The sequence below is a fragment of the Acanthisitta chloris genome, unplaced genomic scaffold (assembly GCF_000695815.1).
Source record: "Acanthisitta chloris isolate BGI_N310 unplaced genomic scaffold, ASM69581v1 scaffold13981, whole genome shotgun sequence".
In the NCBI taxonomy this organism is placed as follows: domain Eukaryota; kingdom Metazoa; phylum Chordata; class Aves; order Passeriformes; family Acanthisittidae; genus Acanthisitta; species Acanthisitta chloris.
In genome coordinates, this window is record NW_008654456.1 from 57,673 (window position 1) to 73,727 (window position 16,055).

A 16,055-nucleotide genomic window follows, 5' to 3' on the forward strand; every position below is an offset into this window, starting at 1 on the left:
ATTTAATCTTTACCTCCTACTGTTATATAACACGATGATTTAAGAATGTTGATGATAACCTTGAGACATATATTTCACATATTTTATCTATATTTTAAATAATTGATTTTATTAGTAGTTATTTGGGTTTTTTCTCAATTAAAAATTGCCACTCACAGCCATGCCTTGCCTTTGAAAGACAGTAAAATTTTAAGTATCATAAGCTTTGGTAATGTAAAGAATTCCACAAAACTTGCTAATCACATGATCTTAATAAACTCATTTTATATGGTTACCATTCACTGTTGCAATTGCTTTTGTACATTTTCTTATTGTTTGTATTTTGCACTCTTGAGAATTAGCTCATACATTTCTTACAGTTTTTATCGGGATTTAAAGCAACTACTATATCTAGAAAATATTATGTTTATTCTATGACAATAACTGGTGCTATCCATGAATTTAAAAGTCATCTCATGTCTTCTGTGTATTGCTTTGGTGCATCAGACCTTATACTGCTGTTAATTCATAGTACTGAGTTATGGTACAACTTTCAGGTGTTTTCAACAATCAGACATTTAAGATTCTGTACTTAAGAAGTTTTCAGATAGCCATTTTAACACTGCCCCCTCTACAATTTGCATTTTAAAATTGGCTTGGTTTTTTTATCCCAAGAGATCTTGTAATTATTTGAAGTACCATAAATTACTAATTTGTGATGGAATATTCCATTGGGGTATTTTATGTGATTTCATACTCTGATAACTCTAAAATAGAGGTGAGAATGAACAGTTTCACCTTTCCAATTTCTATTTAAAAATTCCTGCAGCAAAAGGTTTGAAGAACCTTTTAATGTGGCTGATTTTAATCAATCAATGAGTGACAACAACCCCTATAGACTAGAAACTTCAATGTGCACAATCTTCTCTTCTTGCTTCACAGAGAGAAGCTCTTTAGTTCCTTCGATTGCAATGTTTGAAGAAGGCTTTTAGCTGTTATGTGAAGGTTCTTTGTGAACAACATGAAAGTGTGCCAGGACAGCTTCAGCCTGGCATTATTTTAGTGAGTCTCCTGTTCAGTGATATTTCACTGTTTCATATGCAAGTGGAATTGGCAGTTACCACGTTACATCAGGCCATTGTGGTAATCTGTTCTAGCATCTGGTCTTTGCACAGAATCATAGAATAATAGAATTTAGGGGTTGGAATGGACCTTAGAGATCATCTAGTCCCAACCCCCTGCCATGGGCAGGGACAGGTGTCAGGATGCTCAAGGACTCATCCAGCCTGGCCTTCAACACTGCCAGGGCTGGGGCAGCCACAGCTTCCCTGGGCAACCTGTGCCAGTGTCTCACCACCCTCACAGGAAAGAACTTTTTCCTCACATCCAACCTCAACTTTCCCTCCTTCAGTTTGAACCCATTACCCCTTGTCCTATCACTGCAGTTCCTAACAAAGAGTCCCTCTCCTGCTCCTTGTAGGATTCATTCTGTTATACTTTTTCGGTCTAATGTAAATGATGCTTTTGTAACTTGCCTAAAAGGCAGGAGTTTAATTACTGTCATTTTCCTGTCGACTGTAAATCTGTCCCTTGTCTTAGCTGTAAGATTATTTAATGTCATTTCCATTCTAATGCTAAGGTTGGTCTCATTCTGATGCTGACATTGTGTAGATGAAATACATATTGGATTTGGACACTAAAATAGATTCTGTCTTTTAAACTGTTAGAACTCAGTTCAGAGTGTTGGACAATTTGACTTACCATTGTCAGAGAGATATAATTTGGAAAGCTTGACTGGGCATGTGTGAGCCATAATTAAAATCTCTTCAAATAGATGCCTGTTGTCATATCTCATAAAACTCAGTAACAGCAGTAAATTAGTCACCTAATTGACAGATACTCAATACTTTTTTATTATTATTATTATTATTTAAAAACAAGATAGAGGAACAGGTCTAGAAAAAGAAAGTGCTAAATGATAGATCCACTTTTGTTTGGGTGACAGCAGAGTGGGTGACAGTGGCTTGCTACAAAAATGCAAGGTTGTGTGCAGTGAAGCTGTGAATAGGTCTGACTGCTTTCAGTATTACTTCGCCACCATGCTCTTGTTTGTGTGGAGCTCTGCAGGCAAGCTGGAGAAGATGATTAAAATTCAAAATTATCTTGACAACTTGGAACAATGACACATAATGAAACAAGGTATGTTACACAGATCTATGCAAAAATCCAGGATAATCAGCTGCACAAAATACACCAGCGTTATTGGGGTTTTTTTGTGGAAGAAGGAGGATAAAGGATAAAGTCAGTTATCTTGGGGAAGCAGTGTCCTGGTATCCCCTTAGGATGTCTCCTAATTCTCTGTTTCTTGATGCAAGGAAGGGAAAGCAAAGGCCTTGAGCATAAAAGGCCAAAAAAGAAAGGATGACTCCTGAGATTGGCAGACATTAGTAGCATAACTTTTGTCCATGAAGGTAAACTGTGGGATAAAGGCTGGATAGATCTGTTAAAGACCATTGTTGGGGATACAACATACCCAATAATTGATGGAAAGACTGAAACCTAGAGAAAGGTGTGGGGAACTCAACAGATTTCCAAATGCGTAAGGTGAGAAAGCTGCTGAAATCCTGAATATCTTGTACTGCATCTAAAATTGCAAGGATGATGTATTTTGAAACATCACAAATATTTCCTCTTTTTTTTTTTTTTTTTCTCCAGACCCAGGGACATACTGAAGTACACTGTGCTCACATCCCTACCCATACCACCTGCTTATCCCTCTGATGATAGCCAGGATCCTGGCATGAGGACAGTTTAGGTATAGCTTTGGGTGTATAAGCTAGTGCTGGGACCATGGGGAATAATCTTATTTAAGATTTTAGAGTGTTTAATACATAACTACTCAAAAATCTCAATGTGGAAAGCAATCAAGATAAAAACCATGAGTTCCTTATTAAAGAAAGGGGTGAAGAAGCAGAGTAATAACACTCAGCTTCAAAAAAGCAAACTTTGGCAAACTCAAGGAATTGGTACATGAGGTCCTGGGAAAGGAATTGCAAGACAGAAAAATTCAGGAGAGCCTAGAGTTTCAAAAAGACATTTCTAAAATAGGCCATATTTTAATTATAGCAACAGTCTCTCCGCAGGCAAAGGAAAGAAAACTGATAGAGCACTGTGGCTGCATTAGGGGTCATGGATGACCTGAAAAAAATCAGAAAAGGATACTGAAGAAAAGGTAGGAACAAGAAAGCTGCATTGTGAAGAACAAATATAGAAGAACAGGTTAGGAACAAAACTGGACAGACAAAATGCTTTTGCCAGCAAGGGAAAAGCAAGATAATAAAAATGGATTCTTAAATAATTTTCTGTTCTATAATAAGAGCTCTTTGCCTACCAAGAGAGGTGAGTAAGTATCAGAAGGGGGTAACAGCCCAAGCCTGCCCTGCACATCCATGTCTTTGTGGAGGGTGCAAAGCAAATCTTCCAGTTGTGTTAGCTACCAGGAAGTGAATCACCAACCCTGGAGTGTAAATGTGGCAGTTGGTTTAGTGGTGAACTTGTCAGTGCTGAGTTAACACCTGGACTCGATGATCTTAAAGGTCTTTTCCAACCTAAATGATTCTCTGATTCTCTTGCTGCCTCACCTAAACTTATGCAGCTTTTTCCTTTCCCTTGTGCAGCAGTTTCCTAGATGTGAAGTCTTAATAAAACCAGAAGATGGCAGACAAGACCCTTACTGCCTCTAGATGTATGTGCTGCACTATGAGCAAAGGTACCACAAAAAAACAATCGTCCTCTCAGAAGTGTGCCTAAAATGTGCCCATTAGAAACAGGCAAACACAAAATTGAAGGGTGTTTTTTATATTCCATTTTAAGACAAACATGTATTTACATTTGGCGTTCAGCTGCTCCCTTAAATTTTTTAGAGAACATGCACAAACAAATTCAGAATTTTAGATCCTAATTAACCTCTATCCCTGTGTAATGCACTCATTTCTGCAAGTCCGAGCAGAAGAAGTACAGTGCATTGCTCAGAGGAAACACAGACATGGAAATGCATGTTACAGGGGCAGTCATACTGGAGGGAATGACTAGGAGCATGCTGGGGGCGACTGGGACCACGTTGGGGGCAACTGGGATACACTGAGAGCAAGTAGGATCATTCTAGAGGTGACTGGGTTCCTGTAGGGAGCAACTGGAACCACAGTGAGGGTGACTGGGAATGGCTGCACAAGCAACTGGAATCATGGGGAAGTAACTGGGAGTGACTGGGAGCATTCTGGAGGGGACTGGGAACAACTGGGCCTGTGCTGGTGACAACTGGGATCCTATTGGGGGTGACTGGGAGAGACCTAGCATGGTCCCACTTGCTTCCAGTATATCCCAATTGCCCCCAACATGTCCCCAACTGGGGCAACCTGGACATACTGGATGCAACAGAGGTTATGCTGGGGGTGACTGGGATCATACTGGGGTTATCTGGGATCAGCTAGAAGAAAATGGGAGTGACAGTGTGCATGCCAGTGGCAACTAAGAAATGGTGGGAGTATCTGTAACCATACTGACGGGGAATGGGAACGCACTGGGAATGACTGGGACTATGCTGTGGGCAACTGGGATCATATTGGGAGGAACTGTGACAACACTGAAGGTGATTAGGATTATAGTGGGAGTGACTAGGAACATACTGGGGGGAATTAGGATATGCTGAGAGCAATTTAGGCCATGCTGAAGCAGACTGGAATCATAACGGAAGGTGACAGGGATGATATTGGGATCATCCTTGGAATGACTAGGAACAAGCTGGGGCGACTGGGACATACATACATACATACATATATATATATGGGTGCAACCAAGGTCATGCTGGAGGTGACTTGGAATATACTGGGATCATGATGGGGTCATACTGAGGGTGACTGGAAGCAACTGGGGCCATAAGGAGAGCTAATGGGAGCAACTGGAATCATGCTGAAAGAAACTAGGTGAAAATTGGAGGGTGGGATCACCCATACTGGGGGTAATCTATGCACCTTTATATACATCAGACTTGCAGAGGCCTGTGATGTAACAACCTGTTACATACCTGTTACAACCTTCAGCAGCTGGTCCCATGGAAGAGGTACTAGAAGAAAGGCCCAAGGCTGCACATAACCTTTCTTTTGCAGGGTATATAGAAATTGCACCGCCAACAATCAGACGATTGGCTTACCTCCTCCCTGCATGCAGCGCCGCTCCCGCAGAGCTCTCGAGCCGAGCCCCTGCCCTTGCTGCTCCCGCACTGACGGTGCCAGGACACGCAGCTCGGTCCACCAGGTGGCGCTGCGTCCTCGCGAAAGAAGGAACTTACCCTGACTCTAAACAAAGTGCAGCTCCGAAATCGAAAACGTCTTGGAATTCCTCTCGAACAAAACGTGTCGGGAAAGCTGAGCTTCCCCTTACCGTTGCAAACTTGTATTCGCACCGTAATGAAAGGCAAACCACCTTCCCTTGCAGCCTGTACACTGCATGCAGACCACGGTGAGCTGCACTTTCCTTCCCTGCTAGACATACCATCCTCTCCTTTCAGTCTCGCGGAGTAGAAACCCTCCATCGAGCACACGCACAGAAATAAATGCCCGGACAGAAACGGTTTCTGCTTTACCCCCGAAACTTTCCCTTCCTGTACAGTACCCCAGAAATGTTCATTCTCTCGCGGCTGCAGCACCAGGCGCTGGCACTGACCGCACAGCGCGCCCGGAGCTCGTCGTTGCCATACCGACGTTTCGCCACGAGGCGGCGGCACCGGCAGCTCCGCGCTGCCCCTTGCTGGGACTCGGTTCCCAACAGGAGGAACGTTGACATGGGGTTGGTTTTGTTGTCTTCACAGAGATCTCATTTTCTTATATTTCCAAGCCCTTTATTGTTCAATTCATATATGAAAACGCTATCTTTGTATTTTCAAACCCTGTGTATCCATAGCCGGTATTTCTTAGGCTCCACGATCCTGTATATAATAGGGTAGATATGGGGGGTTATTTTGAAATAAATTTATATATACGTTATTTCTCAGTTTATATAAAAATGACAAACTTTACAGGTTTTAGTGTTTTACACACCACCACCCCAGGAATTTTCAGGCACTTTTGGGCTGTAACCTCCCATTTTGGGAGGGTACCCTGCCTCACCCCCATTCATCTCCCACTCACCTGCTCTTCCACTGCTTCATCACTCTCTCAAGGACATTAGGGTGCCCCAAATAACATCAGACTCCAGACTCCACCCTCTCCTTTTTACTAACCTCCGAAGCAGGCACAAAATGAGTGCAACTGCCCTGGCAGCACCTCGCTGCTTTCCTAATGCCCTTTACATATGTACATCCCTCCCCAAAATGGGACTCTGCCAGAAAAACAAGGGGAGAGCAGAACCCCCAAATGGTTCAAGTTCCCCACAGCTCCTGTCCCACAGGCTGCCCCACAGCACAGGGGCAGTGTGCTGGGGATGGTGTCTCACCTCCCGCTCAGGCTCTGCTGTGCCATGTTCCCTCTCCGTCCCTGTGCCCTGTCCAGTGCTAGCTAACAGCCTTTAATACGATTTCTTATGGCCTAAAACCCTTTAGGTAGCACAGTTGATACAGGGCTTTACTTTGAAATCAGCTCATACACAGATACCAGCTGGCTGTCATTGCCTTTCCCTGCCAGCTGCACTCTTAAAATTCACAGAAACTTTCTCCACAGATCTCCTGCTAGCACACCCTGTGCCAGATTCCCACTCGGACACCTCTCCAGTTAGGCCACAGCATGGTGTGGAGGGAAAGAAACCCAGAGATTCCAGGGTTCAGATTGGTAAACTGCAAGAGAACATCTGTACCGATTGTGTTTGCCAGTGAAACAAGTACTAGCCGATGACCAAGCATTTGCCTCCACCCTAGGTGAGCACTCACCTATGGAAATGGTTCTGCTTTGAGCCTCCAACAGACAAATGCAGCCAGTACATAACCATGGGTACTTCGGTTCTTAGCCACATAGAGCCAGAGTCTTTTGATTACTTTCCTTCCTGGGAACTTTCTTTTCTCAGGCGTTTTCTGGGAGGCCTCTGCATTGTGTCTGTGCAAGGTGATTGGGATGCACTTGTGGTACCTCCACACGGATGGGCTGCAAGCACAGGGAAAACCTCTCACCTTGGAAAGTGCAATGAAACCTCCTTCTATTAACCATCGCTCATCTGTTAGTACATAAAACAGATTTAATGAAGACCAAAATGTCAAACAGCACATTGATGGAGTCCAATGCAATGTCAGTTGTGCCCTGGCTGCCACAGACACCTGACTGCACATGGGGAGCAGAACCAATGGCAGCATCTCTAGAGTCCTTCTAGATGCTGATGCTGCCAGAGCTCAAAGTCTAAGCTCTGAACAGCCACACCTGAAGAATGTGGAGGAAAAGAAAGTGCTATCTGGTTCCTTCAGCTTCAGGAAGCCACAGTGGTAGGTGGCCAAACACGCAGTGACTTGGCTACAGGACCTTTAACGCATATGACCACCAGTTACTGCAGGAAGAAACATGAAAATCTCTCAGAGGAAGCTGTCCACAGATAGAAGCTTCCATGCATGGTTCCATGCAAGTGTCTTTATGCTGCTCCTTTGCTTTTAACTCCATTACAAGTGATTCCAAGGTTCCTGTTTCTGAAGGTCACACTCACTCGGGTTGCTTCTTCTCTGGCATTTAATCCACATGTCTCACATGGAGCTCTTGAAGGCAGGTTCTTCCTGACTCCTCAGCCACTGGGGGAAGAAACGACAGTGCAGCACCATGTCAGCATTTGTTCTACTTGTGTTGCTGGAAAAACCTAGAGTCAGGACAGTCAGAACAACACAGAGAGTCTGTTTGAGCTTGAACTACATTACAGGGCAAAGACAATAAGTGATCTCAAACATCAGTGGAACATGGAAAAGGTCAAAGGTCACCCCAAAGGACAAGGTTCTAGATTAGGAATGTTCTAGATTCTGTTGGGCCTAGACCTGAGTATTCTCTGTTCTTATGGTTCTAGCTTCGGAGAGTTCTAGACTTATGTTTTCTGTGGTTCTAGAATCCAAAGTTCTAGACTTGAAGGTTCTAGGTGATGAGGGTTCCTAGACTTGTGCCAAAGGTCACATAAAAGTTCAAAGGTCACCCAAAATGACAAAGGTCACACAAAAGGCAGTTTACAACTCCCCCTTTGAGACTTACTCAGTCAGTCTTAGCTAAGTTTTCAGCTCCCTTGCTAATTCTCCACCAGTTAACACTACTGTGCTAATTTTGTCACATAATGAAGAACTCTGAATAATATTCTGAAGAAGAAAGTAACAGAACTGTTTGGAAATAATATACAACAAGAGGAGGGTGCAAATGGTCCAAATCCGTAAACAATGTAATCTGAGGCATGTTTATTTTCCTTTCTGTGCATTCTAGGAGCTTATAAAGCAGTTAATTCCCGCAAAGCCACAGAAGGAGTTAAATGTGTGATTTCAAAGGGTTAACCTAGAAACAGCGAGCTGTGCTCTCAGATCCCCTGGTATCAATTCCCCTCTTTTGAAGCTTCCAAATGTCATACAAGCATCTGGTATGCTTCAACCTGATTTTTCTTTACTGTGACATATACTCCAACGACTTGTCGTGTAATCAGCCCCCGGATACATCCAGAAACAACTGCAATTAGTAAAATGGTTATTATGGCAAGGATTATATCTTCTTAAATTTCTGCTAGCCATCCTTTTAGGGACCATCCACCTATTCCTTGTCCAGCTCTTTTCTTTTTCCTTTACCATCTTTCAATAACTAAACACAAACCCTCCACTAGGGAAACCTCTCCTCGCGTAACTGTCGGCAGGACGTTCCACCCTCTTTGTTGCTGACAGGTCCCATGCCAAAGGCTGTAAAAAAGCCACAATTTGGCACTCTGTGTTATTAACACCGTTTTCAAAGCACCAGGATGCCCTTGCCGGGCTGCCAGTGCCACCTGAAGGCCACTCCCTCGCCTCTCCCTTTTCAAACTGGTCCCAGTTTGGTAGCAGCAGCCCTTACTGGGAGCACGGCCTGTGGTTTGGGGGGTTCCCCTCCCAGTGAGCTGAGCTCCCCCCATGCTTCCTGGCCCTGCACGCTGGAGGGGGAAAGCAAGCATAGCTAGCCCCCACATCTGATTTTCTGTTTCTCCTTCCCCCTCTCTCTTCCAGATGAACTCAAAATCTCCCCCCTGCTCCCTGCCCAACCCTTGCCTCTCACTGCAGTACCTGTTCCTACCTCGGCATCTCTGCTGAAACCCCCGGGGGTGTGCCAGACCTGACAAAATGATGTACAGCCCTGGTACATCAGCTTTTGAGGGGAAGGTGCTACCATTGAAGAAGAAAAAGCAAATTGCCCACAAAGAGGGCAGCTAGCCCGAACAGTGGCCCTGGCAACAGGACCCAGGGACTGGGGAAGATAGCAGCCAGCAAACAGCATGGAAAGGGCTGTCCATAAACCATCAGCATTTGTCATACTCTGCTCAGCACCTGAGGAAGGAGTTGCTGGTCTCTACCAAGAACTGATACTTGGACAGTTTCTATCTAGTATCTGTGGCAAGAGCTGCTTTCTCATGTTTGCTTTCCAAGCTGCCTGGCTTGTGCAGCCCCAGCAAATCCCATCATTTGAGCTCCTCAGATTTTCAGTGGAGCTTCCCCACCCATCCCAGCAAGTGTACTTGAAACAAGTGGACATAATGAGGGCAGAAGCTTGGTGGGAAACTGTGCTCACAACAGCCCATCCCCATGACATGTGCAGGATCTTCAAATGGCCCCACTCCGCATTTTCTGTTCCTTTTTCAATTCCACTTCTCCAAAACTGCTGAGGGCAAAATACAGAAGTTAGTTTGTTTTTAATAATTGCAAATGCTTTCCAAACCTGCAATACAAAAGATTTGCTTTGACATGATGAAAGCAGCCAAGCCAGGGTAATGTCTGTCCAGAATAGAGACTGGCAAGCCTTAAAGGAGTGACACCAGAATAAAATGCCTCTGATGTCCCCCATCCCAGCAAGGCAGGGGTGCTGCTCTCCCAGGTAAGCAGGAAGCCTTGGGCTTTCTGGTTCAGCTTTTGAAGCATCTGTCACAGGGAGAAAAGGTGAGTGAGAAGAGAGGGAGGATCACACACAGGCTGCAAGTGTTTGTACCACTGTCACTGGCTTTGGAGCAGCACTGCAGTGAAAAAAAATGCCATCAGGTGCCTGTCAGCATCTTAATACAGTCAGTGGCATCCTCAGCTTGGTAAAATCCATGTCTCCCTGCTCACTACAGATTTGGAAAAATCCTCATCTGAGCAGCCCACTCTCCCAACACCATTCAAGGAAGAGAACTCTACTTAGGATCGGCTAAGTAAAGCTCTCCTTTCTGAAGAGAAAACCTCAGCAAAAGGAAGCTGATTGTGCTCCATGGCACCAGTTACCCACTCTGAGCCTCAGCAGAAGAGGAAATGTCTGCAAAATCATGACTTATTTCATTCCCTCCCCTCCAAACAGAAGGAAGTGAGAACCACCTTTTAGTGGGAAGCTCTCAGCACCCAGAAAGCCCCAGGGATGACCCAGGTTTTTTGGGTCCTCATTACATGCTTAGTTATTCAGCTGTGTTGCCTTCTGGGTTTTACTTGCAAAGTGCCATATGGGACCACAGTCACAGACCAAGATGTGGTCCCTGCTGCAGAGTGTCCTCTTCTGCTCCTCACCCAAAATATCATGAGATGGTCTTAAGAATATGAAAAGAAATTCTGGCAACAGTGACTTACTAATATCCTAGCCAACCCTTTGTGTCAAGAGGTTTGTGAGACAGTGTGGTTTTATCAAAGTGTTCCCAGGTGTTGATGAACTCTTTAAGAAGATATAGGTTGGAAGAGAGTGCTCATGCTGAATGCTCTCATCGGTGAGATTTATTGATGCAGCTTATTTCCTAGCCCTAACATGTTATGTGTATCTCATCTTTTCTGCTGCCCTGCCATTTTGTAACATGCTTAAATCCACCTAAGGCAGGGAAGAGGAGACCATCCTGTGTTTTCTTTCTGTCCCCAACACATGTTCTCTCTCCCTCCCTTTGTGTCACTTGCAGCAGCATGAGCCTAAAATCTTATCTTTTATTGGCTTTCCTTTGCAGGAGGAATTTCTATTTGGATTTCCCTGATCCTCCTGATCTGGCAGGATCAGGAGCTGGTCAGGTCTACTCAGGGTCAGTCTGACCCTCAGCAGTGAAGCAGCAGGAGTGCATGGCCAGGGTGTGACAGACAGCAGGGAAGCCTCTTGCAGCATCAGTTCAGGTATAGCTTCCACTCTGAACACCACTGCAGACACACAGAAACCTGATTCAGCCCTGTCCAGACAGACATACATTCATCCTACCCTGAAACACCTTTCAGGTTTGAAATTCCCCAGCCACTGGCTGAAGGATCCACTCCTGAATGTGACTGCTACAAGTTGACTTGACTGCCAGGCTAGGGTTTTTTTGGGGGGATGTTTAAATTCTTGCTGGTGCTCAGCCACTGCCTGCAGAAGGGCAGGCTGTGGCTTCTGACAATCCCCTACTAGTCATGGTGGAGCCTCGTGGGTCTGCTTACAAAGGGAAGATAACATCTCTGCCTGGAGACCTTTCTGGCTTGGTGATAATCAAATCCTTGGTACTTTACACATCATAAAGACACCAGGACCTTTGAAGCCTTGCTCATAACAGAGAAAGGCCTTTCCAATGAAGAATCTGAAGCAAAAGCACCAGAGCAGATAAAGAACCGAGAACTAGCATCTGCCCAGGAGCCTGGGGACTCCACTGGGATGTCCACGGGGTCAGCCAAGCCCTGTAGCTGGACCTCTGGAAGATCCATGTCTAGGAAATGGCACTGCTCCATCCTGGCAGCCTGTAAGGATGACACATGCTTCTCCACCTTGGCAGCTCTGCTTGTGGTGGGTCTCATTTGAAAGGTGTGTGACACAGGGCAGGACCCTCCTGGTATAAAAAACCCCATAGGTCTTGGGGAGAGAGAAGGATCAGGTCCACCTAGGAGATACCTGGTTTGTGTGGGCAACTGTAGGAGGAACCACCACTGCCAGTAGGGAGTCTGTAATTGGAACAGCTGTTCAGAGCAAGCTGGGGAAAACCCAGACACTTTTGCTAGAAATCACTATAAATTCCACGTGCCATCTGATTGTCCCAAGAAGCAACAGGAAAACCAAACAAGAGCAAAACCTGTTTGCTTCTAAGCTTCCCTGTGAAACAGGAGCTGTTCAAACCTGATAATCCTCATTTTTATGAAAAAAACCCCAACAGTTTACAAATCTCTCAGAGTTAATAAACTCTCATTTGCAGATGTGTTAGTAAGGACAGAATGTGGCTCTGAACCTTGTGCAGCTAAAGGAGCACAGAGAGAGACCAAGTGCAGCTGAACATGAGAATTAGAATGGAGGGGAAACACCTGTTTGGGGAAGTTTTAAAGGGCAGTTGCAGAGTGGCCTAGTGAAGGGCAGTGGGGAAAGTTCTTTTTCCAGCAGGTTATTGATAGATAACCGAGATGTCTTGGGTAATTTTTTTTTCTCCCTGTCCTTTCACAAGTGGTGGATGTGATCTGGTATGTTAAGCCAGGGATGACATTTTCTGCTCTTTACAGAGTGGTTTCTTGCTTTATTTCCTCTTTTCCGTGGGCTCAGCCATGCTTTTGTTGTGCAGCTGGCTGGATCACAGTGCCCAAGGTTGGGAGTTAACTCCTATGCCTCTCTGCCCTTCCCTGGGGAAGGATAAGAGGGGTTTTGTTTCTCCTCTGGCATTCACCAAGGCAAACAAAGCTTGGCAGAATGGTGAGTTTTGCTCCAGCTATTTCTTGGCTGTAGCTGAGCTTGTGTGGGCACATGATGCTGACTTTCTCAGGGCTGTGATTTACAAATTAAGTGTTAAAACAAGCCCTTATTGAACCAGTTTATTTCTGGGAAGAAGTGAAGAGCAAGTCTCAGAGACATGCATCAGGTGATAATCATGGAAACTGTGATTGCTATGGAAAACCAGGCTGCAGGCTGCCAATACTTCATTAGTCACAGCACTGCCCATGGAGTCCATAAAGCATCTCTAATGTCCTGTGTTTGCTGTTTTGAGGAGATGCTCTGATATTTCCCAAGCTGCTGTTGGGTGAATGGTGGGAAGGACACAGAAGGGAAGATTGCTAGCAGGGAAAGGTGCTGCTGAATCTTCTTGTGAAATCCAAAGGTGTTGAATTGTAGCTGCCTGCCCTCCATACTGCAACCCAGCTGGTTTTCTTTCCTGGTGTGAAATATGCATTTGCTCTATGAAACTGGAAGTTGAAGAACCACTAGAAGAGGCTCAGGAAGTTTGATACAGGGTGCCTGCCAGACATGGAGCAAGCAAGGGATGCACCCTGCACTGGGCAACTTGCTCCTGACCATTTAAATCCCAGATTTAGCTGGGACAATGGAAGAGGGAGATTGAGTCTCTGCCTGTATTGGTAGCCTTTTGTAGAAGAGGGCAGAGGGCAGCTGTTCAGATGCCCACGGCTCTGGGTGTGGGTTGAATACCCCTGGTGAGGTGATGAAAGACCTTGTGGTGGAAGCCACAGTGGCTGTACTTGCCACTTCCCCCACTGTGGCCTTGTGACTTTGATTAATCCAAACATATGCCAGTTTTGGCCATGGGTGAGCTGCTGTTGCAAGCTTCATTGAAATCCACTGCCTGGCTTAAATGTCCTCAGCTGTGACTGTGCAGCTGAGGCAACATCACATGTGAGGAGGTGCTGCCTGCTGCCTCCTGAGTTTGTGACCCCAAAAAAAAGGGTTGTAGACTCTGGAGCAGAATAAAATCCAGTGAACAGGAAAGCAGTGATCCCTGCCTGACTCCTGGGCCTGTTTAATAAGATATTGGACTATATGATTTCCCTGATCTATTCCCTATCGCTTTCCTACACACCAGCTATTTGCTCACCCAAATTTTTGAGGACAGTTTACTTGGGTTTTTATTTTCAGTCCAAACTCTTCTTCCCCAAATAATACATTCCCTTCCCTTTCACTTTGGATAATAAGGGAAGAGAAAGTGGAGGAGGTTGGGTGAAGAATGTCTGGGGGATGGGTGGTTTCTCAGTCTGGCTCCTTACAGAAGCTCTTCTAGCTGTTCCCTGCCAATTCTTACTTTTCCTGAAGTCTGTAATACTTTGTGCTTTTCCTCAAAGCCGTAGCTCCCGGAGTCCCGTGATTATCTAAGCACTTCTGTGTGAGCTGAAATGAGTCAAAGCAGATTTTCCATCTGCTGTGAAAGGCTGGATGGCAATACTCTCCACTCCTGAAAAACCCCTTAGCTTTTCCAAGTGTAATCCCTGAAAACTTGCAAAGCAGAGAGCAAATAAAAGGGACTCATTCCTGTATTCTGTAAAAGCTTTTTGGCTTTGGCAGGCAAGTTTTGCTCATTTCTGGCTGGCAGTGCTGAAAGTAAGGCAGTGGTGTTTGGAGCTGCCAGTCCTGTGCTGAGCTGAGCCCAAAGGCAATGGACAGGCGAAGGAGAAGGAGGTGGAAGAAGGGGATATTATCCACTCCACAACAAAAATTACACTGAAAGTCAGACCCTAGACATACAAGGTCCCCAGCCACGCACACGCTATCCCCATCTGAGTTAAGGGCAAGGCATGGCTGTGCCATTTGGAATTTACTTTGGAAAATGCCCACACTCCTTGGCCCCTTGGATAAAGGTGAAGCACTAAATACACCACGTGGAAAATGGCTCTTCTGTGGGACAGATGAGCTGCAAAGCCCTGGCTGCTCCAGGAAATGGTGGTGACTGAGGCAGGAAGAGCAGTGCCAGGCAGGAACAGGTAATGGCACTCTTCTGGTTTTCCTTTTTTACTGTAGAAATCCTAAAAAGCATTGAGGCTGCTACTCTTATTGGAGGGGATCACATTTCCCATTAAGCAGCCTAAGCTGTCTGCTTTGGATCTTTATGGACAAGTCAGGGAAAAAAAGGTAGCTGCTGGGGACCTTCTTATGGTTTGTGTTGGAAGGGACCTTAAAGCACATCTCATTCCTCCCCCTGCCATGGGCAGGAACACCTTCCACTAGCCCGGGTTGCTCCAAGCCTCATCCAACCTGGCCTGGAACACTTCCAGGGATGGATGGAGCAGCCACAGTTTCTCTGGGCAATCTGTGCCAGTGTCTCAGCACACTCACAGGGAGGAATTTCTCCCTAATATCTAATCTAAACATATTCTCTGTCAATGGGAAGCCATCCCCCTTGTCCTGTCAGCACATGCTGTTGTAAAAAGTCCCTTTCCATCTTTCTTGTAGGCTGCCTTCAGGTACTTATTTGTTGTAGCATGAATGGGAACCAAAGATGTCCAAAAATCCTGTGTTGCTTGGTCAGGTGCTTTTTTTTTTTTAATAAATTTTAATATTTCTGATTTATATTTTAAAATCCATTATAAGTTTTCCTTTATTTTCTTCCTGGATAACCCAGATATATATTTCTAATTTTTTTGGGGGGGAGGGGTAAGTAGGATTTACAGTAAAACATTACTCTCTGTTTATAAAAAGAAAGCAGTTTCTCCTTCAAAGGTTGTGGGAGAGGTTTATTTGGCTGCTATCTTACTGTTTATGACCCTGAAAAGATGACACAATGGGAGCAGGAATGGATTCGGCATCTTTGTGCATTCCCTTTAAAGCACAGGCTTGATGCACTGTTGATTCAGCTGTATTTAGGAGAAATCATCTGCTTTTCTGGTGCCTGCTGTTGTTCCAGGTCTTGCTAACGCTAGTCAGAAATCCTGGCTCACAATAGCTAAGCATTTAGGGCTGCTGACTCTCTTTGTGTGGATCTACTTGGTTTGAAGTAACAGTTGCCCTTGGGATATGGTTTGCCTTGGAATAGGAGCTTAATCCCAGTAAGTACCTAAAATGCTGAGGAAACCTTGAAACAAAATGCAGCTTGTAACTAAAATTTAACACTTGTGACAGCTGACAAAGGATATACTGAAATGAGAATTAGCTGCAGTGATTGGAAGCTTTATGCTGTGCTTTGCTTGGAAAATCCAGTGCACTTGTTGTGGCCCCTTTAGATATTTAAGTTGT